This window comes from Hibiscus syriacus, unplaced genomic scaffold (genome assembly GCF_006381635.1).
Source record: "Hibiscus syriacus cultivar Baekdansim isolate YM2019G1 unplaced genomic scaffold, ASM638163v2 tig00112231_pilon, whole genome shotgun sequence".
Classification (NCBI taxonomy): Eukaryota; Viridiplantae; Streptophyta; class Magnoliopsida; order Malvales; family Malvaceae; genus Hibiscus; species Hibiscus syriacus.
In genome coordinates, this window is record NW_024063276.1 from 1,092,860 (window position 1) to 1,118,095 (window position 25,236).

A 25,236-nucleotide genomic window follows, 5' to 3' on the forward strand; every position below is an offset into this window, starting at 1 on the left:
TGTCACTTAATGATTTTTTTTAACGGTGGACAACTAAAAGTGTAACGGATAAAACTTTAAACACTAAAAATTAATTTTAAATATAATTTAGACACTTATTTTTATATTAAACATTATAAATTTATAGTATACAATCAACTTTCAAGATATTTTGATGATGAAATGGTAGACACGAGAAACTAATTTAAAAAGAGTTTTTACTTAAAATTCAAAACAAATGAAATATGATTAAATATCTACATGAATCAATGTCAGATGAAACCTTTTAATTTCTAAGGCGGACTGTAAAAATGCCGACCCGTCCGACTTGCACATTCCTACGTCAAATCACGTATTTTCCACTCCCATTATCAATTGAACTTTTTTTCTTCTCCTTCAAGCACCCGATCCCGAAATATATACAATTTGATATATTGCCGAGTTGGAATGAAACCTCTAACCACTAATGTTGTAACTAATTTCCTATAAACTCAAGATGCAGGCGGTCCACTTGGTGGTGCCGACGGTGTCGTTGGTGTCCGACGGTTGGAAGTCTCGTCATCCGGTTGACCATTCGGGCTATCCGGTGATGCTACAGATTCTTGTGTCACTACCCTAACATATTGTTGGATCACCAGCACTGATCGTGCTTGCGAAATCAGATGAGGATAGAATATCCTCGATTACACCAAGCTCCGGACACTCGCTCCAATTAGTAAGTCCGTCGGTGATCGGAAATGTCATTCCTTGCCCTCTTCCAACAATGAATAAGTCTTGGTGGATGTCTAATGACCTTATGAAGGAAACCGTTTTCTCCCCATTGTTGACAAATTGTTCGTTATATACGACCATCTCATTGTTTGCATTTTTCATCCTGAAATCATTTAAGTAATTGTCGTCGAGCTGCTTTTCATTAGCGATATCAATTTCTACTGTTAGCATAGGTGGATCAATTTGATTGGAGGTTAGAGACGGCGGCTGCATTGTCGCGCTAAGTGATTCCTCACCGGCGATAAATCGTAGTACGGTGAATCTAACGCCTGGATTTTCACACATTCTTCATCCATATGCAAGTGCTTCTCGATCATATGGATCGCCAAAGAAAAACACCACAACATGGTGTGCCACTTCGTTCTCTACCATACGTGCTAGCGTGCTCAGGCCTCTATCGACTAAAATCCCGACCGAGCAAGGCACATTCGCCAGTAAGTTCTGGTTAACCGTTCGGAATGTAGGGTTCGCTACTTCCATACCTCCATCAACTGTTTGTTGCTTGTGGAAAGGGATGATTACAAGTGCAACATGTTTGTCCTCGGCCAACCCACAAATATCTTCATGCATGGAGAAGTAAGGGGAAATGGCTGTGAGGGGTTGAACAGAGATGAAGCTCGAACTCTGCTCAAAGTTTTCAAAAGCGTGAATTATGTGGTCGGATTGAACTTGAGTTTGATTTAAAGTTGGTCTGCCGGATTGACGAGTGTTATGTACAATGAGCATTGCGGATGAACGACCGGTGAGTTCGACGAGATAGAGAACGTAAATGCATAAATGAGACTTTTTTGTGGGATGAGAGGCTTCAAGTAAGTTTATTATTGTACGGACATGATGAGGGGTGTGGATGCAGGTCAACACTCGTAGCTTGCCTCCCGGTTTCGATATTTAAATCGTCCGGCGTTTATACGGTGCAAACCTTCTCGTTGGCCTATAAATCACAGCTACAATGGGAGAGATGATTGCTGTCATAACCAGAGCAACAATCACCATGATTGGGAATGCCTCATCGTCTAAAAGTTGTTGATCTTTGCCAACATTGAGTACAATCATTTCAATGAGGCCTTTGAAGTTCATTAGTAAACCAAGTATAAACTCTTCACCATGTGGGATATTGTAAAAGATTGTGACAAGCATAGTTCCCCTTATCTTACTGGCACACGAAAGGATGATAACAACAAACATAATCCCCCATGTCTTCCTTCTTGAATCGAAGTTACATCGGTCTTCAGGCCGCTACCAGCATATAACAGAGGTAATAAAAGCCCCGACTCAAAATCCTCTAACTTTTCTAACAGGGTAACTCCAAGTGATCCGTTGGGGGTGATGAGACCGAACACGAATGCTCTGAAAACGGAATGTGCCCCAATGGCATCTGTAATAAACCCTGAGATCATAACCAGGATTTCAAATGGAGGTGGCGGTTGTGTTTTTGGTCATTTCGGGCTTACCGTGATTGTGGCCGTCGTGGACGCTATTGGGCACTATTACGGGTGTAGCGGGTAACTCGGACGGCGGTGAAATCGCTATTTCACGGGCACTATCATGTTTTCAGACCATGATTTGAAACCCTAATCATAACTCTTATGAGAATAAAACATTTGTATAACTCACTGAATGATTCTTCTTCTGGGGTTCTCCTAATCATCCATGAAATTGCAGGCCTCACGAAAAGAATACATATGATAACAAAAGCTGCACTCGAAAGAAGCACCCAAAGGGAAGCTAAGGAGGATGGATCATTCTCCGCCAAGGCAATGGCTACAGCTAAAAGAATCCATGCGTACATGTCGTTGATAAGAGCTGAAGACAAGGTTAATCTGCCCATTTCCGAGTTAATTAGCTTCAGCTATGCTAGGATTCGAGCAAGCACCGGAAATACGGTGACCGAGAGCGCAACTCCTACGAAGAGAACGTAGGTGGCATAAGCAAGGGGTTCGAGGTTTGAGCCATGAAGAACAAGTTTAACCTATCCTCAATTGGATGGATGATGAAGACAAGGTTGTACCTTTGATTGTTTTGATCTAGGAAGGCAACAAGGATCATGTACAAGCAAGAAATCTCAAATATAATGGTTAAATGAAAGTAATGAAATGGAAAGATAAATATGGAAACAAAATATATAAATAAGTTGGTGATATGTTTTAAGGATATGGTGAAGTATGGTAATGGAAGTATAATGAAGGTGATTGTGATGAAGATGAAAGGTAGTATCTCAAAGAAGATTCAAAGAAGAACCAATGTTAACGAACAAATACCAAACTTTATACTTCTTCTTTAAGGGGTGATAAATAAGAACTTTGACCCACTATCTATAAAGAGATATGAAGCAGAAGTATGAAGGTGGAAATAGATAGGTTGACACCACAAGCTAAGCTTGATAAGTCGATAAATTTCAATTAAGAACTAAAGAGAGAAACTCTCACAAAACATATTTGATTAAACAAAGTTGGTTGAATGATTACAAATGAAATGCTAAGCTATTTATAAGCCTATGAATGCCTATGATACATTGTATGCATAGTATGAACTTAAGACCCTTTAATGAATAAACATTCATGGATGAATGTTCATCCCCTAAGTGGATACAATGCACACATAATGTGAATACATTGGATGGATGCATGTTCATGAATTAATCCCTTGGCCGAATTCATCCTCCCTAGTGTGAACACGTTGTTTCGTCTTCTTGCATGAACTTGGTGAATGAATCCATGTTGGTTCGGCCCCCTTTGGAATGTATACACCATGTGTGAACGTGACTCATAGCTTACTTCATTCACTTGGTACATGAATGTACTTGCATTAATACAATTCATCCTCTACACCATTCATGAATGATGGCATTTATTTCCCCTAAGGTGTGAACATGACTCATTGGTTGCCTTGGATGAATGTATATCTTTATTTTTTATGCATGGATTCTTTGTATGGCTGAATGATACTCTTTACTTGGTTTCTTCCATTCTAATATGTTCACATTAGCCTTATTGAATGTGCTCACGTCCAAAGGTGATGAATTTGTTGTAAATCCCTTATTAATTTCTAATTTGCATTATCTTTAGTAATCTAGGCATATCTTTAGCTCCCAACTGTCAGATTGATGCGATTCAAAGTGCGTTAGAAAGATAAGAGATATGGGATTAGCAGTCAAGAAGACATAATAACCCAAAGATGCTTGGAACTAGATCAAAAATGTCGAACAATCTGGCTGATGTGAATTGTCCATTAGATTTAATGTGTTCACATTGTTCACCTTGAATGTGTTCAGCTCTTTTCGTCTTTCCTGCTACTCTTTAGCTAAGTTCAACTCCCCTTCAGCTTATTAGCTAACATTTGAGCTCCATTAAGTTCCCTTGAGCTAAGTGAGTTAGCATAACACTCTCATGAGCTAATATGAGTTGTTAAAGCTTGTATTTTCAATCTATGAGTTGCCATAAGTTGCCTTAGCTTTCAATGTACCTATGAAAAGCAGGGACACAAAAAATTATATAGGATTTGAGATATAGTAATAATGAATGCTTGTTGTAGCCTAATTAATATATGTAAATGAATACAAATAAGCTAACTATGAATACGTATGCATTGAATTGAGCTAGGAATGAATTGCATGAGCTAACATATCCATGACATATTCTTAAGTAAAGATGTAATATGCATGAACATCATAAAGTATGTAAGTATTCAAGCATGATCTAAAGCTAAATCACATATAATGCATATACAAGTAAATAAGTAATGGAATAAGGTATAACTCTATCAGAATCATTATTGTAAAACGTACATGATGTGGGCATGTGTTAAAGAAGTTTGGCCCTGGGTATGATCACATCAATGTTCATTTATTAGGTGATTGATGGTGTATACTCTGCCTTTTCTTGGGGGTGCCCATAATTAATCTTTGAAATAAATTGACACCCTTTTTAAACCCCACATCATTTCTTTTAAATTATAAAGGCAATGTTTATTTATTGAGATCGATAATGAAGCTTCTGCTACTACCCGAGGGTGGTCGTTATTAATCTTGGTTAATGAACATCTTTTTTAATATTTGCATACATAATAGCTTTTGAATTAAATAAAACCTCAAACTCAAAATTTTCAATTTTAAAATATATAAGGTAATCAACTAGGTACCAATTTTTTGGCACTATGGGGGTGCTAATTCTTCCCCATGTGTAACTGACTCCCGAATCCGATTTTTAATTTCATTGACTAAAACTTGGTATTTTTTATAAATAAAATGTTTATTAAAATTACTTGATTTTATGTGTTCCAATCACACCTTAAAAATAATTAGTGACGACTCCCAACATTTCATAAAAATCTTTTCAGAAAAACCCCATCGTTGCAACTTGTAACATCTTAAACCCGATTGGACCTAAAGTGTCAAATTAGGTTACTGAAGCAACCCCTGATTTTCAAAATATGTTAATTTTCATTTCAAACATGTTGGATGGTATCATAATAAAACATAACTATTATAAAACGTTTTACAAAACTGGAGCTTTGTGGAACATAATTTAAAATCAAAATAATACAAACTCTGAGTTTAATAAACTGGATACATAAGTAAGGTTCTATGAATACATATGCCCACTAAGCTATGGTACAACACTCTGAAGGAGATGCTGGAAGTCTTGCTGCGACGATGCTCCATGAACTGCTCATGCTACTAAACTGCCAATAGAAAACATCCGAAGGCTAAGCTTACAAGTCCAACAGTATAATCGCTAATCTAGAGCAGCATAAGAATTTCATAAACACAAGCATACTAAAGACATGATACTAAGTAGTAGGTACATGTATGATATCAAGTGCTACCTACTTAAAGTTTAGCTATCTTATCACTGAAGAAGGGGTCTCATATATCCCTAAATCTTTGGCTAAGGGCTTAGCCATGAGTACACCTCTAAAGGGTCTCTGAACCTATTGGATGTATCTAATGCACATTGTCTAAATGCGATACTAACGTTCATGTGCATTATCTAAATGTAATGCTAACCCTATTGTACATTATCTGAATGTAACACTAACCCTATTATACATTATCTGAATGCCATATTGACTCTGTTATGCATTATCTAAATGTCATGCTGACTCTATATGCATTATCTGAATGCAATACTGACTCTTTTTTGCCTCATACACTAGCTGAGGTAGGCATCATGGTGCGGTTGAGGGATCCTGTATCTCGGACCTCACACACCCCTCTAACCTACCGAATACTAATTTATAACATACAACAATAAACATAAAGTTGTAACGGGCATCATGGCGCAACTGAGGGATCCTACATCTCAGAGCTCACACACCCTTCTAACCTACTATATACTATTGGTGAGATCCAAAATTCTACATTGAAAATGTACACCAGCTAACTTACACCGTTGAGTTTTGGGGAATCTGCACCCAGTTGGCAAAAGAAGTGCCTTGGAACTGATTGGTATATACATGGATATACTGACAAATAAGACAATCATCCTACCGTTAAAGTAACTCGGGTGTCCTGACTATTTCCCGAGTGTCACAAATGACATCCTAACTGTTATTATTTCTAGTTGTTATCTGCTCGTTCTCTCATCTAGAATGTTATTCGAGGGTTAATTAATTTGTTACTATTGATAGTTTGTATTGATATGGTTGTTTGCTACTTAAGGGTATTTTAGTCATTCTCTGACTCTGGGAAATCTCTATATGTTTCGAGATTTCACGATGATTATTGTGTTTATTGTTTACTGTTTGTAATACTGACTAGCCCAATATCTGACTCAGGTTCATTTTTAGGTAGTGATACTCTATTCACTATTATTATGTTTTCCTTTAATCCGCCATCGAATTAAAGGAATAATTGTACGTATAACAATCTTGGTCGTTCTTTCGATAAATGACTCAGCATTTTTATAATATGATTATTCGGTCATTACTGCTTACTGGTACTCACTGAGCAATAATCATTCATTCTTAGCTATCTGTTACATGTTCAACTGAAGATACTTAGACGCGTTAAGCCTGCTATGGTTGCACTTATTGTAACCCACTCATACAAGTGTCACTGAGCCCCTTTGGCTATTTACGCCCCTCACGAACTAAGTCTATCCTTATGGACCATCCCTAGCTCTTATGGACTTTAACCGAGTCGAATCTGATCATACAAAGTCGGTAATATCGATACTTTAGTTGTAGTATCGATACCCCTATGAGTATCGGTATCAATATTATGAGAAAGAGGCCTCAGTATCGATATTGTTACCTTGAGTATCAATACTGCAGGGGCAGTATCGATACTCACCTTGGTTGTATCGATACTCCCTTATGAAATCCCTAATTTTAGCCCTAATTCAACCAATATCAAAATTGTTCATCCCATTATCGATACTCGAGCCCTAAAATGGTTTGTTTAGGCTTGGAAATCACCCAAAATCATCCTAAATGACTTGGTTTAGTTTCTAATCTTGTTATGAAGTTTTAGTAAGTTGTTTAGGGTCTTAAGGTGTCTTAAAAACACAATATTAACACCTAAAATGTGGTTTGATCATGAAATCAAAGGTAAACCCTAAACATGCTCAAATATCCAAATCCTAACAATTTCTTGAGATTTATGGAAACTTAATACTCCAAAGGATTAGAAATACACTAACGTGATGATTGAATCCCGAAATAGAGCTCATATAGCTAGAAATCATCCTCCACCATGACTTGGATGATAAAACCCCCAAATTTATCTTGCAAACAAAGAACTCATGGCTTAAATTATTAAATCCATGATGTTGGAGGGATTAACAACGAAAATAAAACTTGAAAGTGGTAAGAAATGGCTCAAAGGACTTACCCTTGGTTTATGGAGTTTGGAGAGAAAAATGGGAGAAACTGGAAATGAAAGGAAAAAGATGAAATGGGAGATATAAAAGCCGCCATCCTCTAAAATTGGGGTAATTATGCTTTTGGTTCTTTCTCATTTTTCTACCATTCAAATATCTCCTTTGTATGACTAGTTGTGCCCAGTTCCAACCCAATTAAGCCCAATGACTTGATTTATAAATTATACAGGGTCCACTTACCTCTCGAGTAAACTCGAAACCACTAGCTCAGAATTTGGAGTGTTACAGAACTATTCGAATTTCCCCCAAAGGGTCGGTTGCAACACATTTGAATGCTCAACGACGGAAAACGTTGGTCAAAAGACCACATTGAGTTTCTTTTTTGAGTCGGAGAGCTATATTGAGAGAAAAATAATACGAGGGCCACTTGTTTTTTTTTAAATGTACATAGGCCTCTGATGTCTTTTTACCTATATAATTTTTAATCGTGATATATGTTTTTAATATGTTAATAGAGTTAAAACTTTAACTTATATGCTAAGTATAGCGATTTAATTTAATTATTTGCCTAATTAATTCATTAATATTATTTTTAATTTTGATCTATATTTTAAATGATTTTTCTAATCACATAATAAATAAAATATAATAATCTATCTAATTAGATAACTTTAATTAAATAATTTTAGTTATATAATTTAATTCTTTAAAAATATTCAAAAAATATTATATATATATATATATATTAAACATCGTTTGAAAAATATAAAAGATTTTTTAATATAAATAAGTATAGACGGGTAATTTTGCTTTAACGTGATTTCATTTTTTGAATTGGAAAGGTGATTAACATAGTCAAACATAAGGAAACTGCAAACTAATGGTCATACGTAGAAATGCTATGGAAGTATTCCTGGATGACAGTAGGGGGAGAATGGAAGGAGAGTAATTTTTTATAGGAGAGTCCATGTAAGCTTAGCTATTCCATATGCAACTCTATTGCATTCTCCTACTGTGATTCCAACATTCTTGACCATCAAGAGGCAGTCATTTAATAGAGTGGCTGTTGGATGTTCATCTTTTCATACGTAGAAATGCTATGGAAGTATTCCTGGATGACAGTAGGGGGAGAATGGAAGGAGAGTAATTTTTTATAGGAGAGTCCATGTAAGCTTAGCTATTCCATATGCAACTCTATTGCATTCTCCTACTGTGATTCTTCAACATTCTTGAACCATCAAGAGGCAGTCATTTAATAGAGTGGCTGTTGGATGTTCATCTTTCAAAGGGACAATGCGGTAGCTCTCGCAACCGGCCTTTCGGAGGAAAAGTCAACTAGTTGCTACGATGGAGTTTTTTCTTTGAAAAGATTTATGAAATGTTGGAAGTAGCCACCAATCATTTTTAAGGTGTGATTGAAACACCTAAAATTGAATAATTTTAATAAAAATATTTTATTTATCGAAAATACTAAGTTTTGGTCTACGAAAACCAGAAATCGAATTCGGGAGTTAGTTAGGTGTAGGAAAGCATTAGCACCCCACAACGCCCAAATATTGATACCTAATTGATTACACTATATTTTTAAAATTGAAAATTTTGAGTTCGAGATTTTATTTAATTTAAAACCCACTATGTATGCAAATTTTGAAGAGGATGTTGGTTTACAATGGCCAATAACGACCACCCTGGGGCATTTATGCGAAAGCTTCATTATGGATCCCAATAAACAAACATTACCTCTATAATTAAGAAAACATTATAAAGGATTTTGAAAATGATGTCGATTTACTTCGAGAATTACCAATGGTCACCCCTAAGCATAACGCGGAGGATACACTATTAATTCCCTAATAAAGTAACATTGGCTTGTTTTAAAATCATGATGCAAACACACAATTTATTATTAAACCTAATTAAGCTAAAGGTTAATTAAGGCTTCCCCTATCCTAAAGTGTCAAATTATGTAATTTAAAGGACCTAGAGGACTAAACCTATAAATATAGGCTCTAATATTAACCCTATTGGATTTTAACGAATTATTGAATCGAATAATCGAAATAGATCCTCGGACATTAAGACGAGGGCCAAATCGAATATTCTCTAAATTAAAGGACTAAAAGTAAAATTAAACTAAAATGAAGGTTCTAATTATTAATCCTAATTGATTTTACCCAATTATTGAATTGAATAATCAAAATGGACTCTCGGGAATTAAGGCGAGGGCCAAATCGAATATTCCCTAATTTAAAGGACTAGAGTGAAATAAAGCCTAAAATAGAAGCTCTAATATTATCCCTAATTATTTTTAATCAATTATTAAATCGAATAATCGAAATGGACATTCTGTCATTAAGGCGAGGGCCAAATCGAATATTCCCTAAATTTTAAAAAGTTCAGGGACTAAATCTAAAAAAAGATTCTAAATTCTTGGACTAGATCTAAAAAAAAGTTCTAATTGAAGACTAAGTTAAAAGAATCTAAATCTAATAGTGCCAATATGCTAGGGTTAAAAACAATAAATTAAAACAAATTCGAATTAATCAAAGTAATGATAAAAAAAATTAAAAAGGGAAAATAATATAGCCAAATAAAAATAAATGAAAAATAAAAAAGGATACGGTGGATAAAAAGAACATAAACTAAATTTGAAGGACTTAAGCATAGTTTTTCCTTTTAATGTAATAACGAATGATCGTGAATAAAAAAGGATAATATCCTGTTTAGCAGTGTTTTGAAAGTCAGACAGGATCGGTCGGTTCAACCGGAAATCGTTGTCTGGTTCGATTCATTATAATACGGTTAAACCGTTACTACTGAATCGGACGGAACCGTTAAACCGTTCGAACCGGACCGGACCGTGAACCGGTTGAACCGCCAATTTTTTTTTAAAAAAAAATTAAGCCAAACGACATCGTTTGTTAAACGAGTCGAGTCGAACTCGAGTATTGCTAAGCTCGACTCGAACTTGAAAACTTTAAAAGTAAGCTCAACTCGACTCAAGCTCACGAGCTAAAAATTATCAAGTTCAACTCGAACTCGAAATATAATATTAAAACTTGAACTCGAAAAGGTTCGAACTCAAAAAAAAATAGAAGCTCGATTGAAGCCTAAAATTCGAGCTAGATTGAAGTGAAAGAATAGTTCACTCTATGCTCTATTATTATAGAAGTTAGTTGGGATGCTCTTCTATGTTTCTTAGTCATGTGAGATTGTTTTGTTCTCATATTTTTACTCTTTAGACTTCTGAGATACTCTTATATGTTTCTTAGTCATGTGTGATTGTTTTTTTTAAAAAAAAATTAAACCAAACAATATTATTTTGTTATGATTTTTTTAGCTCCAAATTTATTTTTTAATTATAGTTATATAATTATATTTATTATTTATATTTTACCTTAAATATTATGTTGTAGTTAATTTGAATCATTTTGTTTCACTTAATTTTATGGTTTTTAATTATATATATGACTTATTTGAATATGACTTGTGATATAAAAAATTATTTTTTATTAAATATTTTTGATATTTTTATTTAATTTTTTTAAATAATTATGACGTCGTCCTATTCTTCCGACCGGTCAGACCGGTTGAATCAGTAAACCGATAACATGACCAGTTCGCTAACCGATCGTTCTAAAAACCATGCAGTTTAATACCCTAATTTCAAGCTAAATAATAAACAAAACACAATAATCAACAGATCATCTCATATTTCACAATCTACCCCTCTATGTTTTAATTCCTAAACTGAACCCTCAAATGAACATGCAAGCCCAAGAGTGCTCTCAAAATGGGGGATTTGACATAACTGACACCAATTTTCTTTAATATTTATTTTCTGACACCGTTTGACCAATATTTTTTGAAGTAGCACCCTTTCAGCTGAGTTGGCAAAGGCGCGTCCCGGGGACGCGTTTTACCCGTGTTTTCGCTGATTTGGATGCCACGTGTGGAAGGCACATCCCTGGGGACGCGCCTTTCGCCAGCTCGACTGCCACGTATTTTGTTTAATAATAAATAGTTTATTTTTATTATTATTATAAATTAATAATATATTATGTAAAATGTTTCGATTATAATGTAAGAATTATCAAATGTATTTTGTTAATGTGTGTTAAAGGTGGAGTGAATTATCTACATTAATATGATATAACAATATATAAAAACCAGTTTTGACTTTATTGTAGTTATAGGAAAAATGTATGAAATTATAATATTACACATATGGTTATATTATTATTTTTGATTTTGATTATCGATCTATTAATTTTATCAGTTAATTATTTAAATGTTATCAATCTAGTCATCTCATATCAATATTTAACGAAAATATTGATGCATAAGTTAATAAATTAGTATAATTACATATTTAATCTTCAAGACTTACATATTTTATAAAATTAGTCTTATTGAAAATTTAATTTAATAAATTTAATACTCCAATCAGAACATGAAATGTGTCATCGTATACATAAATTTTTTAATAACTTTTAATTTGTTTAATTAATATTTCTCTACTTAGAAGGTGGAATTATTATTATATTTTAAAAAAAATTATAACTAATATTAATTATTATATTAAATAAATATTAAATATATTTATGTATTTAAAAGTTAAAAAAAATTATTTAGGTGTACATACATTGACAAATTATATAAATGCAATAACATTAAATTATTAGAAACAAAAACATTCATTTAAATACAATATTAATTACATAAGAGTTAACGGATGGAGGTTTATATAGGGAAGGAGGAGGGGTAGTTAGGAAAAACAGATGGGGGCATTTATGACATTTAATGGAAGGCGCGTCTCCGGGGATGCGCTTTCCACACGTGGCAGTTGAGTCAGTAAAGGCGCGTCCCCGGGGATGCGCCTTCCACACGTGACATCCAACTCAACGAAAACACGAGTAAAGCGCGTCCCCGGGGACGCGCCTTTGTCAACTCAGCAGAAAGGGTGCTACTTCGAGAAATATTGATCAAACGATGTCAAAAATAAAATATTAAAGAAAATTGATGTCAGTTATGTAAAATAACCCCTAACTTTTGGCTTTCCTCCTCCTCACTCTCTGACGGTTTCCTGCTCTGATGAAGACCCCGACGAGACAAGCGAACGTCTAATGTAATGGGATCCAACTCTCTTCCTCTTCCTTTTATTGTTTCGAAAATAAGCATAAAAAAAAGACAACAAAAATGTTGAACGGGAACAGATACCTTAAAAATAGTTCTTTTGCTCTTTTTTGATTTCTGTGTCCTTTACATCTGATGTTGGGGGTTTTATACCAGAGTCTTTATAAAAAAAAATTTACATTTTCATTTTTGTTTTTACATGTGATGATCCTATGGTGGCTGCCAAAACGGTTTTTCTGTCTGCCTCAATCATTGTTGAGGGGTGCCTTGCTGCGTGAAAGTGAACCCTATCGAGGGTTGTTTCTTTGCACGAGTGATTGGAAAACGACCCCTGCTCATATGTTGGGGTTGCTAGCGTGGCAGCAGGAGAGGGCGAGGGAATTGCTGGGGAACAAATTGGGGCGCGTATGAAGTTGTGGAGACTGCGCGTGCATCACACGTGAGATCAAAATCGTTCGTTGGTCTCCTACTGAGACTTTTGAACCGTTGGATCATTGGTTAGATTTAACGGCTGTGGATCAAAGCGGTGGCAGATAACCCTTTAGGGTAAAAACTCTAACCTTTGTTGCATCATCTGGACCGTTAGATCTGTGAAATCAGCTGTGTGATGTCTCCTCTTGGATATTTAAAAATCTTAGCTATCTTCTTGATTGACTGTCCAGATCCAATGGATCTGGTGATGACCACGCTGGGCAAGGATCACGAAATCCTAATTGATCCTCTTTGCATTTCATCTTGGCCCTCCAGTCTTATTTCAAATCAGACGGATAATATTTAACGACACTTGGAGAAGAATGAAAACCCTAATTGATGGCTGGGTTTTTCACACGGCCTTGTGCGAAGCGGACTTCTACTTCGGATCATTTGCCTTGAAAAAACTTTAGACTGTTTTAGATTTACTTTGTTTGTAATTAAACCTACATAGGATAAAATATGTTATTATCTTGTATTTTATTTATACGTTGATGTGTTATATATTTATATTATATTAATCGAAATATGTAATGCTTATATAATGTCATTAATCATCAAACCTTTACTTTATTTATATTTAGCACTTGCTATCACTCCATCCCTATACATATATGAATATAACGTAATATAAATACTCACTAAAACCCTTAAATACATTTATTTATTTATGATAACTTAATCGTTTAATTTTAATTTAAAACGAAAACGAGTATTTACACTATTCCATCTGCTATATATATTAGTTTAGATTCTCTTTCTTTGTTAATTTACCCTATATTTTACGTAGCTAAAGTGTTACAAGGTACTCTTTGGATAAACAGTTGGTGTCTAGTGTGTTACATTATTCCATCTGCAACTCTATTGCATTCTCCTGCTGTGATTCTTCAACCTTTCTGAACCATCAAGTGGCAGTCATTTAATAGAGTGACTGTTGGATGTTCATCTTCAAAGAGACGTTGCAGTAGCTTCACCACTAGAATCCACAATCCAACGGCGCCACGATTATAAACACCAATGTTTAAATTCCACTTTCCAAGAAACTATGTATAGATATGCATATTACATAGTAATTTATAAACTTTACTGATTGATATATTAGATGTATGGTTTTACAAAGCATTTAGTTTTAGTAATATATACAATATCAAAACAGAAAAAACAAGATTCAAAAGATCAATTGGGAGGAAGATATATCATCAAGATCAACATCATCCAATGACAAGAACATCTCATCAAGGCATGACAGCTCACTTCCATCTTCATCGCTGTAACCGAAGCTCTGAGCGTTGCCCTTATTCTCATCAACTTTACATACAACCCATTTACTGCAATCCTATTTATTAACAAACACAACACAATTAAATTCCCAACGTAATTTTCTAAACAATCAAACTTATTAGATAAGTTGCATCAGCCAATTTGTTTTCATCCCAAACGGAGCTTTCCCCATGAAGAATCCAAGGAGTTTCTTTACCCCTATCTTCTTCCCAGAACCAGAACTGAAGATTGGCTGCTCGAAGTCCAGTTGTTTCCAATACCCTTTTTCCAGGACTCGATTCTCCATCTTTTGGCTGAAAGAGAAGTAGCGTTTTCCACTCAACAACGCCTTCCCTATTCAATCAAAAAACCCATTTCATCACTGAGAAAAACGTTCACCATACCATAAAATAACAATCGTAATAACAATACGAGTGAAAAGCTTACCATCTAATTCCCAGGGATGAAGCAGATGAAGATCAAGCTCGGGCGCCTTCCCTATTCAATCAAAAAACCCATTTCATCACTGAGAAAAACGTTCACCATACCATAAAATAACAATCGTAATAACAATACGAGTGAAAAGCTTACCATCTAATTCCCAGGGATGAAGCAGATGAAGATCAAGCTCGGGAATGATGTTGGGGTAGCAAGGCACCAGCGAGGACTTAGGGTAGAGGAAGTGAAGAACAAGTTCTTCGTCGGTAGGGCAAAACCGGAAGCCGGGAGGGAGCTGGTTGACCATCAGGCAGCTGTCTTCCATTTCCTTGGCCGTTAACAGCAATTAATCTATACGAATATTAAGCAGAACAAGTGGATGCTAATTTGGGTAGCTATGGCTAGTTTTCTTTACCTTTTATAGGCCATGTTCCCGGGAAATTTTACTGTGTGACAACTAAAAAACGATTAAAAAACGGTGTGATCTATTAAATAAGTGATCGATTAAATAAGTAATCGGTTAAAATTTAGACCGATTATATTATATTATTTAATCAGAAATATTATCAAGTACAATAATATATTAGGTAACGCTTATATAATGTAATAGGTAGCGCTTATATTGACCTATTTTCTAACTAAACCGGTAACATTACAAATTTACCTATTACATTATAATTATCGGTTTTGATGTTTTTGAGATTGATACAATTTTAAATGTATCGACACTTTATGCGTACACCTCGTTGTGTTTTCATTTTGAGAAAAAAGTATCGACACATATTTAAAGAGTGTCGATACATAATGTAAACCTATTTGCTAATTAATCAGTATATTTTTACAGGTTACATTGTAAATTTACCTGTTACATAATAATTATCTATTTCGATATTTTTTGGATCGATACTTTTCATAAATACATCGACACTTATGCGTGCACCAGTTTGAGTTCTTCAATCAACAGTTTCAATGACACAAAATCCTAACAAAAAAAATAAAACTAAAACTGACAACTTTATCCTATGGAGATAATAAGAGTATATCATAAGTTTGCGTTGAGAAATGTCTGTTTCTGGGTTTTTCTTCTTTGAGAAACTGATAACATAGTGGGTTTCCCAATGTTATTCTTTTGTTACCGCAAAGTTTTTGTTCTTTTCTTACTGGGTTTTGCTTAAAATATCTAATTTTTTTGTGTTAAAAAATAAAAATTTTGAAATAAAAATGACCACATAAGTACACTTTTTTACTACCGGTTTTGTCATTTCGAGACTGATTTTGTCATATTTTTACCTGTTATATTATTATAGATCGATACATTTTTATAAAGTATCGATACTTTATTGGCGCTATAATTTCTTTTCTTTTAAATTCCAAAAGTGTCGATACTTATAATAAAGTATCGACACTTTCAACATATTTGGTAGCTCTTTACCGGTTTTGTCATTTCGAGATCGGTTTTGTCATATTTTTACCTGTTATATTGTTATAGATCGATACATTTTTATAAAGTATCGACACTTTATTAGCGCTATAACTTCTTCTCTTTTAAATTCCAAAAGTGTCGATACTTATAAAAAAGTATCGACACTATTAACATATTTGGTAGCGCTTTATCTGTTTTGTCATTTATAGACCAGTTTTGTCATTTTTTTAACTATTATATTGTTATGGATCGATACATTTTTATAAAGTATCGACACTTTCAATATATTCGGTAGCGTTTTACATGTTTTGTCATTTATAGACCGGTTTTGTCATTTTTTTACCTGTTATATATTGTTATGGATCGATACATTTTTATAAAGTATCGACACTTTCAATATATCCGGTAGCGCTTTACCTGTTTTGTCATTTATAGACCGGTTTTGTCATTTTTTTACCTGTTATATTGTTATGGATCGATACATTTTTATAAAGTATCGACACTTTCAATATATCTGGTAGCGTTTTACCTGTTTTGTCATTTATAGACCGGTTTTGTCATTTTTTTACCTGTTATATTGTTATGGATCAATATATTTTTATAAAGTATCGACACAAACTTACAAGCTAAGTTTGTCGGTTGCCAAATTTTTTAATATTTCTTCATGATTTACACCTATTATATTATTATTACTCGATATTTTCGGTAACGCTAAACAAAATTTATCAAATATCTTTTAATGTATCCGATAGCACTAAACCGAATTTGTCAAATATCTTTTAATGTATCCGGTAATACTGTATATTAATCGTATATTAATCCGCCTTTCCTGAGACAATCCCCATGTTTCTCTAAAATTTATAAAGCTGGAAATGGATGACAATGATTCAGGAGTTGAATCGATAAAAAGGCAGCTGTAAAAGAAAAAGGAATATCTATATATATATATATATATATATATATTGTGCGATGGACTCCGAAAGAAATGCCATCCAGTTCAGTTTGTAGAGCACAAGGCTCTTAATCTTGGGATCGTGGGATCGAGTCCTACGGAGGGCATTTCATAATTCGGAGGTCTCTTACGGAAGCTGCTTTCAACCTGACGTTGGGGGCAGCCTACTATCCTACCTCCCCTTACCCCATTACATATGAGAATAAAGGTCAGTTTTAGTTGGCATTTGAATATTAGAATATTTATTGTATGGAAGAGTAGTTTATCACAAATTATGCTTCATCTACAAGTTGTTTTGATCACTAGAATATTAGAGATTATTATTTTCTAGTGTATGTTTTTTTAATATGATTCATTATATTATAAAATATGATCAACAATTTTTTTTTTTTAAAGAAACCCCTTTTGAGATCTATAAATGCATTATTTTCTAGTGTATGTTTTTTTAATATGATTCATTATATTATAAAATATGATCAACAATTTTGTTTTTTTTTAAAGAAACCCCTTTTGAGATCTATAAATGCAAAAAAGTATCATAGGACCTTGTATAACCGGAAGAAAAATCATTAGATACAACAGACTTAATAATCTAGGGACAAACTGAGTTAAAATACAACATATTTTCAGAACGGAGAGCCCACTTAGCCAAAGTATGTGCCACAACATTACAAGCTCTAGGAACAAAACGAACTTTTAATTTAAATTAGCATCTAAAATATTATGAGCTTCCCGAAGATGGTAATCCAACATGAACAAGTCATCATCCGGTCGAGATATCTTATTAACTATAAACGTTGAATCTAATTCAAAGATTACATAAGTCCACCGATATACACTTGCCAAAAAAAATGTTGCATTCAAAGCATGAATATCTAAAGTCCAACTTCAACATCACCTAATGACGATGCAACCATGCCGCCAAATATCTGTACAACGACATCTCGGGAAATAAACCCCATAGCAGCTATAATCCAGATATACTCAAAGCATCATCTAGATTGATCTTCACATAACCTGGAGGAAGAGGTTGTCACTTGGCATGAGCAATACACAAAGCTGCTCCTGGAGAAGACTGCAAAGCCCTCGCTCTCCTCGACACATGCTTCTTGGCCAATATGTAGTCGTACTGAAGGGAGGCAACATTGATGGGTTGAATCTATGGGGGTTGAATCTTGTTATCATACACTTTGGAATTCCTCTAATTCTAGAGGTTCCAAAGCGATACAAGAAAGCAAGCAAGGTCAGCCTGATCCATATTAGTAATCACCAACACTAATATAATAATAATTTGAAAAATAAAAATATAAATAAATATCCAATCAATCAAATAATAACCAAATAATCACTGACTGAAGAATCGATGACAAATCCAACCTTTATAAATATCTTGTAGAAACAAGATTAAAACATACTATAAAAGTTTGAGAATAAACCAAATAAAATAATGTATAATATTTTAAATAATATGTCACATAATATTACATTATTATAATCATATTTCTAAAGATAATCTAATATTCCATGAACCAACTACACCCTCGATTTATTTTAAAATTTTTAGCTCCATCATTTTCTTGGATAGAATATCTTGGTTAGATTAGGAAAATATTATAAAAATAGACAAATATTGATACCCTAAAATTATTTAAGAATTTATAATATTTTTTTGTAATTGTCAAATTCATCTTCAGATTTTGATGACTTTCAAAAATCGTCCTCTCATGTGTAAAAGAAATTAAAAATCAAACCTATCAAAAACTGTCGGCAATTTCACTAGACAACTGCTCAGTTGTCGGCAATTTTGACATAAAGTATACAAGTACTAAATTTGGGGGGGGGGGGACAAAGACTAAATTGAATGAGAAAAAACAAGAATAAAATAACTTTACTGAAAAAATATAAGCATTTATTTGTTGGAGATGCAATTAACACAAACACAAACACAAATAAGACGATAATATGTGTGTGATAGCTTTGACTTTATTCACTTAATAAGAGTAAATTAAAAAGATTATATTTAAATATATGAAAAAATAATATCCAATCAGTAAGTGATATTTTTTATTATTTATAATCTCACATTGATTAAATATTAGTTATTTCAAGTGTTTAAATATTGTTAGGGAAAACGAGTTATTTCTCACACGAACGTAGTTTTAAAATTGACCTAAAACGTCAAGATTAAAACCACCAAAGGTTGCACATCGGATAAACCAATCAAACTATTGAATATTGAAACACAATGGAAAAGAACCGAATAAAAACAATAAAGGAGAGAACACACCAAATTTACGAGGTTCGACGAGAAAATCGTCTACTCCTCGAGTACCACACTAGATGATAACTTCACTATATCACCAATATTACAACAAATGAAATTCTTTAGAATTCCCAAAGTGGGAGAATGAAGAATACAAGAGGAAGAGAGAACTTGTTTTTGGGATGATTTCTAATGGAAATACTTAGGTCTATTTATAGTTGAGTTTTAAGAACAATATGTTCAAAGTTTGGCCACCTACCAAAGAATTTTTCAATGTGTACAAGTTAGCCACCAAATATGAAATTCACATGTTTAAAGTTTGGCCACCAACCAAGATGAAATTTCCAATAAGTTGGCCACCAACCAAGATGAAATTTTCAACTTGTCAACTTAATTTCTAGACAAATCTAACAAATCTCCACCTTGGCTTGAAATTACCAAGCCTACTCAACTTCTTCAACTCCCCAAATTTGTAGTGTCTCTAATTGCGCTCACAAACGCCACACACCCGAAGGTGTTCACACTTTTCAGGATGTTAATCAAGTTCAAACAATGATTGAACTTGATTACTGTTACCACCTTGGTCATCATATCTGTAGGATTTTCTGAAGTCGCAATTTTCTGAAGTAGAATCTTTCATTCTTCAAAGATCTCCCGCACAAAGTGATACCTCATGTCGATATGCTTAGTCCTTGAATGGTAGACTTGATTTTTCGCTAAGTGAATAGCGCTCTGACTGTCACAATAGAGACTAATGTGACTTTGAACAACTCCCAAGTCTTCCATCAACCCGTTAAGCCAAATTGCTTCATTTACAGCCTCTGAAACTGCCATGTATTCTGCCTCTGTAGTAGACAAGGCCACTGTAGATTGCAATGTAGACTTCCAACTTACTGGGGCTTTAGCAAGAGTAAACAAATACCCAGTAGTTGATCGACGCTTATCCAAATCACCAGCATAATCAGAATCAGCATATCCAACCACACACTGACAAAGTGCTTCATCCTGTTCAAAAACTAAACCAACATCCACGGTTTGTTGGATATACCGTAGAATCCATTTCATAGCTTGCCAATGTCCTTCTCCAGGATCATGCATGTACCTGCTCACAACTCCAACTGCTTGTGAAATGCCAGGACACTTACACACCATTGCATACATCAAGCTCCCAACTACATTAGCATATGAAACTTTTTCCATATACACTCGTTCTTCGTTAGTTTTAGGAGATAATTGAGAACTAAGTTTCAAATGAGAAGCCAATGGGATACTTACATGTTTGGTATTTTCATTCATGCCAAAACATTGTAATACCTTTCTTAGATACTGCTTCTGTGTTAAACAAAGCTTCCCTCTCTGTCTATCTCTGCTTATCTCCATACCAAGAATCTTCTTGGCCTCACCTAGATCTTTTATCTCAAACTCTTAATTCAACAGAGCCTTTAATTTGTCTATCTCCTTTTGACTCTTCGAAGCGATTAACATATCATCAACGTACAAGAGAAGATAAATGAAAGATCTTTCTTTGAGCTTTTGCAAATACACACAATGATCATATTTGCTTCTAGTATACTTTTGCCTCCTCATAAAGCTATCAAATCGCTTGTACCACTACCTCGGAGATTGCTTCAATCCATATAGCAATTTGTTCAGCTTACAAATCCATTTCTCACAACCACCATCTTTGTATCCTTCTGGATGAGTCATATAGATCTTCTCTTCTAAATCACCATGCAAGAAAGCCGTCTTTACATCAAGTTGAGCTAGCTCCAAATTCAACTGTGCTACCAAGGCCAACAATATTCTAATGGAGGAATGCTTCACAACAGGGGAAAATACTTCATTGTAGTCGATTATCCTTTTGAGCGTAGCCTTTAACTACCAACTGTGCCTTGTAGCGAACATCTTTCTTGCTATGAGATCCATATTTCTTTACAAATACCCACTTGCATCCAATGGCTCTTTTACCTTTTGGTAATTGTGCCAGTTCCAAGTGTTGTTCTTTTGGAGAGATTGTATTTCTTCATCCATGGCACTTTTCCACTTATCACTTTCCAAGCTTTGTATTGCTTCTTATTAAGTGATAGGGATATCATCATCAACAACTGGAAGAGCATAGACCACCATATCAACAAATCGAGAAGGTATACAAATTTCTCTCATTGGCCTTGTAACTGCAAGTGGTTCTGATGTCTCCAATGGTTCTTGGGTTTGAACCTCTTCATCTTCTGATTCTTCTATTGGAGTTGAAGAATCAGCTGTATCAACTTCTAGGATCATCGTCTACTGAAACTCCACCTGTTTTGGAGTATGCTCCACCTGCTGCGGAGTACTACTTGTCAAGACAGCTTCACTTGTTACCTTCTTTACTAGGGCATATTCATCAAAGGTAACATCTATGCTACAAATTATCTTCTTGGTGTCTAAACACCAAAGGCGGAATCCCTTCACTCCATGGGTGATTCTCATAAAGAGAGCCTTCTTTACTCTCGGATAAAGCTTGGATTCATTCACATGATAATAAGCAGTGGATCCAAATACATGTAAGGAATCATAATAAGTAGCAGGTTTTCCAGACTATACCTCCAATGGTGTTTTTCCTCCTATCGTTGATGACGGCAAACGATTGATGAGATGGCCAGCATATGTCACAGCCTCAGCCCAAAATGCCTTGCCTAACCCAGCATTGGACAACATACATCAAACTTTCTCTAATAGTGTTTGATTCATATGCTCTGCCACCCCATTCTGTTGTGGTGTATGTCTAACAGTGAAGTGTCGAACAATACCATACTCATGGAAAACGTTAAAGAATGGGTCACTTTTATATTCCCCTCCATTGTCCGTCCTAAGATGTTTGATCTTTCTACCAGTCTGGTTCTCGAACATATTTTTCCATTTCAGGAAAATTTGAAGCACTTCATCTTTAGACTTCATCGAATACACCCAAATTCTTCTGGAAAAGTCATCTACAAAAGTTACAAAATAATGGTTTCCTCCCAAAGATGATGTCTTTGAAGGACCCCATACATCTGAGTGAATATAATCTACAATACCTTTTGTATTATGTATAGTGGTGCCAAACTTCACTCTCTTCTACTTTCCCAGAACATAATGCTCGCAAAAGTTCAATTTGCAAGACTTTGCACCTTTTAACAATCCTTTCTTTGCCAGAATTTGCAAGGATTTCTCTCCAGCATGTCCCAACTGCATATGCCGCAACTGGGTTGCGTCCAAATCACCACCTCCGGAAGCTGCCGCAACTGCTCCAATAATTGTACTACCTTGGTATTAATACAAATTATTTTTCCTGATGCCCTCCATCATCACAAGTACGCCATATGTGACTTTTAAAACTCCATCTCTCATAGTGACTACTGAGCCTTTGGATTCCAAGGCTCCCAACGAGATGAAATTTTTCTTTAAACTGGGCACGTATCGGACATTCGTCAGAACTCTGGTTGATCCATCTTGATTCTTCAATCGAATTGAACCTATCCCAACAATTTTACAGGTATTGTCATTGCCCATATAAACAACTCCTGCATTTAGTTCCACTAAATCGTAGAACCACTCCCGATTAGGGGACATATGATAGGTGCAAACCGAATCTAATATCCACTCATCAGAATGGAATATTGTTGATGAAGCAACCAATGATATGTCAGAGTCATGTGCATCATGCTCTGCAACACATGCATCTGGAGCAGCTTTTCCTTTCTTCTTCAGCTTTGGACAATTTTTCTTCCAATGGCCTTTCTCATGAAAAAAGGCACATTCATCTTTTCCCAGTCTGGACTTTGACTTTGATCTCCCTCTCCACTTTGGCTTTTGACTTTTCGAGCGACCTCTTGCCACCATGGCCTCCGCTGCTTTGTACTTGCTTTCCTTCTTGGTTTTCTTCCTGAGTTCATAACTATACAAAGTATCAGTTACATCTTTAAGGGTAACATTATCCTTAACATGAAGTAACGTTGTCTCAAGGTGCTCAAATTCATCTGGAAGAGATGACAACAATATCAAAGCCAAATCTTCATCTTTGAAGGTTTCATCCATGCCCAATAAGTCTTCCACTAGCTCATTGAATGCAGTGATGTGTTCATTCATACTGGTGCCTGGTTGATAATCAAATCTGAACAATCTTTTCTTCATGTGGAGACGATTCTGAGAGCTTTTCTTCAGGAATTTTTCCTCCAAAGCTTTCCATATCTTACTTGCAGAAGTCTCATTCTTGTAGCCATACTTCTGCTCCCTGGAAAGACAAGATCGAATCATGCTGCATGCCAAACGATTGATTGTTCCCCATTCTTTCTCCTCCATATTTTCGGGCTTTTCTTCCTCAATGGCGATGTCTATAACTTGTTGGAATAAAGCGTCTAACACCTCGCCTTGCCACATGGCAAAATGATCGGATCCATCGAACAACTCCACCGAGAAATTTGCATTTGACATCACCCTCCTCACCGGTCCAGATGAAGAGCTTGATGTCTCAACTGATTCTTATTTTGGCATTTTAATTCTAATAAACAATATTCAATATCACGAACTGTATCTTTTCAGCAACAAAACCACCAGGATAACCTCAACCGAAGCTCTGATGCCAATTATTGGGGAAACAGGTTATTTACCACACGAACGTAGTTTTAAAATTGACCTAAAATGTCAAGATTAAAACCACCAAAGGTTGCACAGCGGATAAACCTGTCAAACTATTGAATATTGAAACACAATGGAAAATAACCGAATAAAAACAATAAAGGAGAGAACACACCAAATTTACAAGGTTCGACAAGAATATCGTCTACTCCTCGGGCATCACACTGGATGATAACTTCACTATATCACCAATATTACAACAAATGGAATTCTTTAGAATTCCCAAAGTGGGAGAATGAAGAATACAAGAGGAAGAGAGAACTTGTTTTTGGGATGATTTCTAATGGAAATACTTAGACCTATTTATAGTTGAGTTTTAAGAACAATATGTTCAAAGTTTGGCCACCTACCAAAGAATTTTCCAATGTGTACAAGTTAGCCACCAAATATGAAATTCACATGTTCAAAGTTTGGCCACCAACCAAGATGAAATTTCCAATAAGTTGGCCACCAACCAAGAGGAAATTTCCAACTTGTCAACTTAATTTCTAGACAAATCTAACAAATATAACTCCTTTACCTTATTGTTTAATGAATAGAGTTAAGACCTTCACGTGTGTGTTATTGTTGCCTTTTAGTTCATGTTCGTATTAAGTGCGTGCATTTATTTTTGGACACAATTAACTTATTAGATTCTAGAAACAATTTTTTAAGATTTTTGAAGGTACATCTCTTGTTATTGACGTTTCTAATCCCAAGTTAATTTTTTAATTCTAAGAGGACCAAAGATTTTATAGGATGTTCCTTATCATTTAAATTTAGTACTCAAATTCGAGTTTCGTATAATATTTTTTTATTTTAATCTAAAAATAATTAAATGTGTTGATGAGATTAGATGGAATGTGACGACTATTGATTATTCATTTTTTTTGGCTTGGGTGGAGAACCAATCGATCGTTGGTTGGTATTGAAGTGTTTTGTTCCATGGAGGAGTAAAACAAAGAATATAGGTGAGGTGATTTCATAGAAGTCTTATTTCATCTCTTGGTCTTGCTCGAGAGGTTACATAGGAACTATTCGGTGCATCTGTCAATAAGGTTAATGATGCTACTCATATGCTTGCAGG

General features: G+C 34.8%; 2 pseudogenes; both read right to left on the reverse strand.

Annotated features, from left to right (window-relative positions):
• Positions 1–470: 470 nt before the first annotated feature.
• Positions 471–3,542, reverse strand: LOC120176210 (annotated as a pseudogene).
• A 10,748-nt stretch (positions 3,543–14,290) lies between these two features.
• On the reverse strand, positions 14,291–15,246 carry LOC120176283 (annotated as a pseudogene).
• Positions 15,247–25,236: the final 9,990 nt, after the last annotated feature.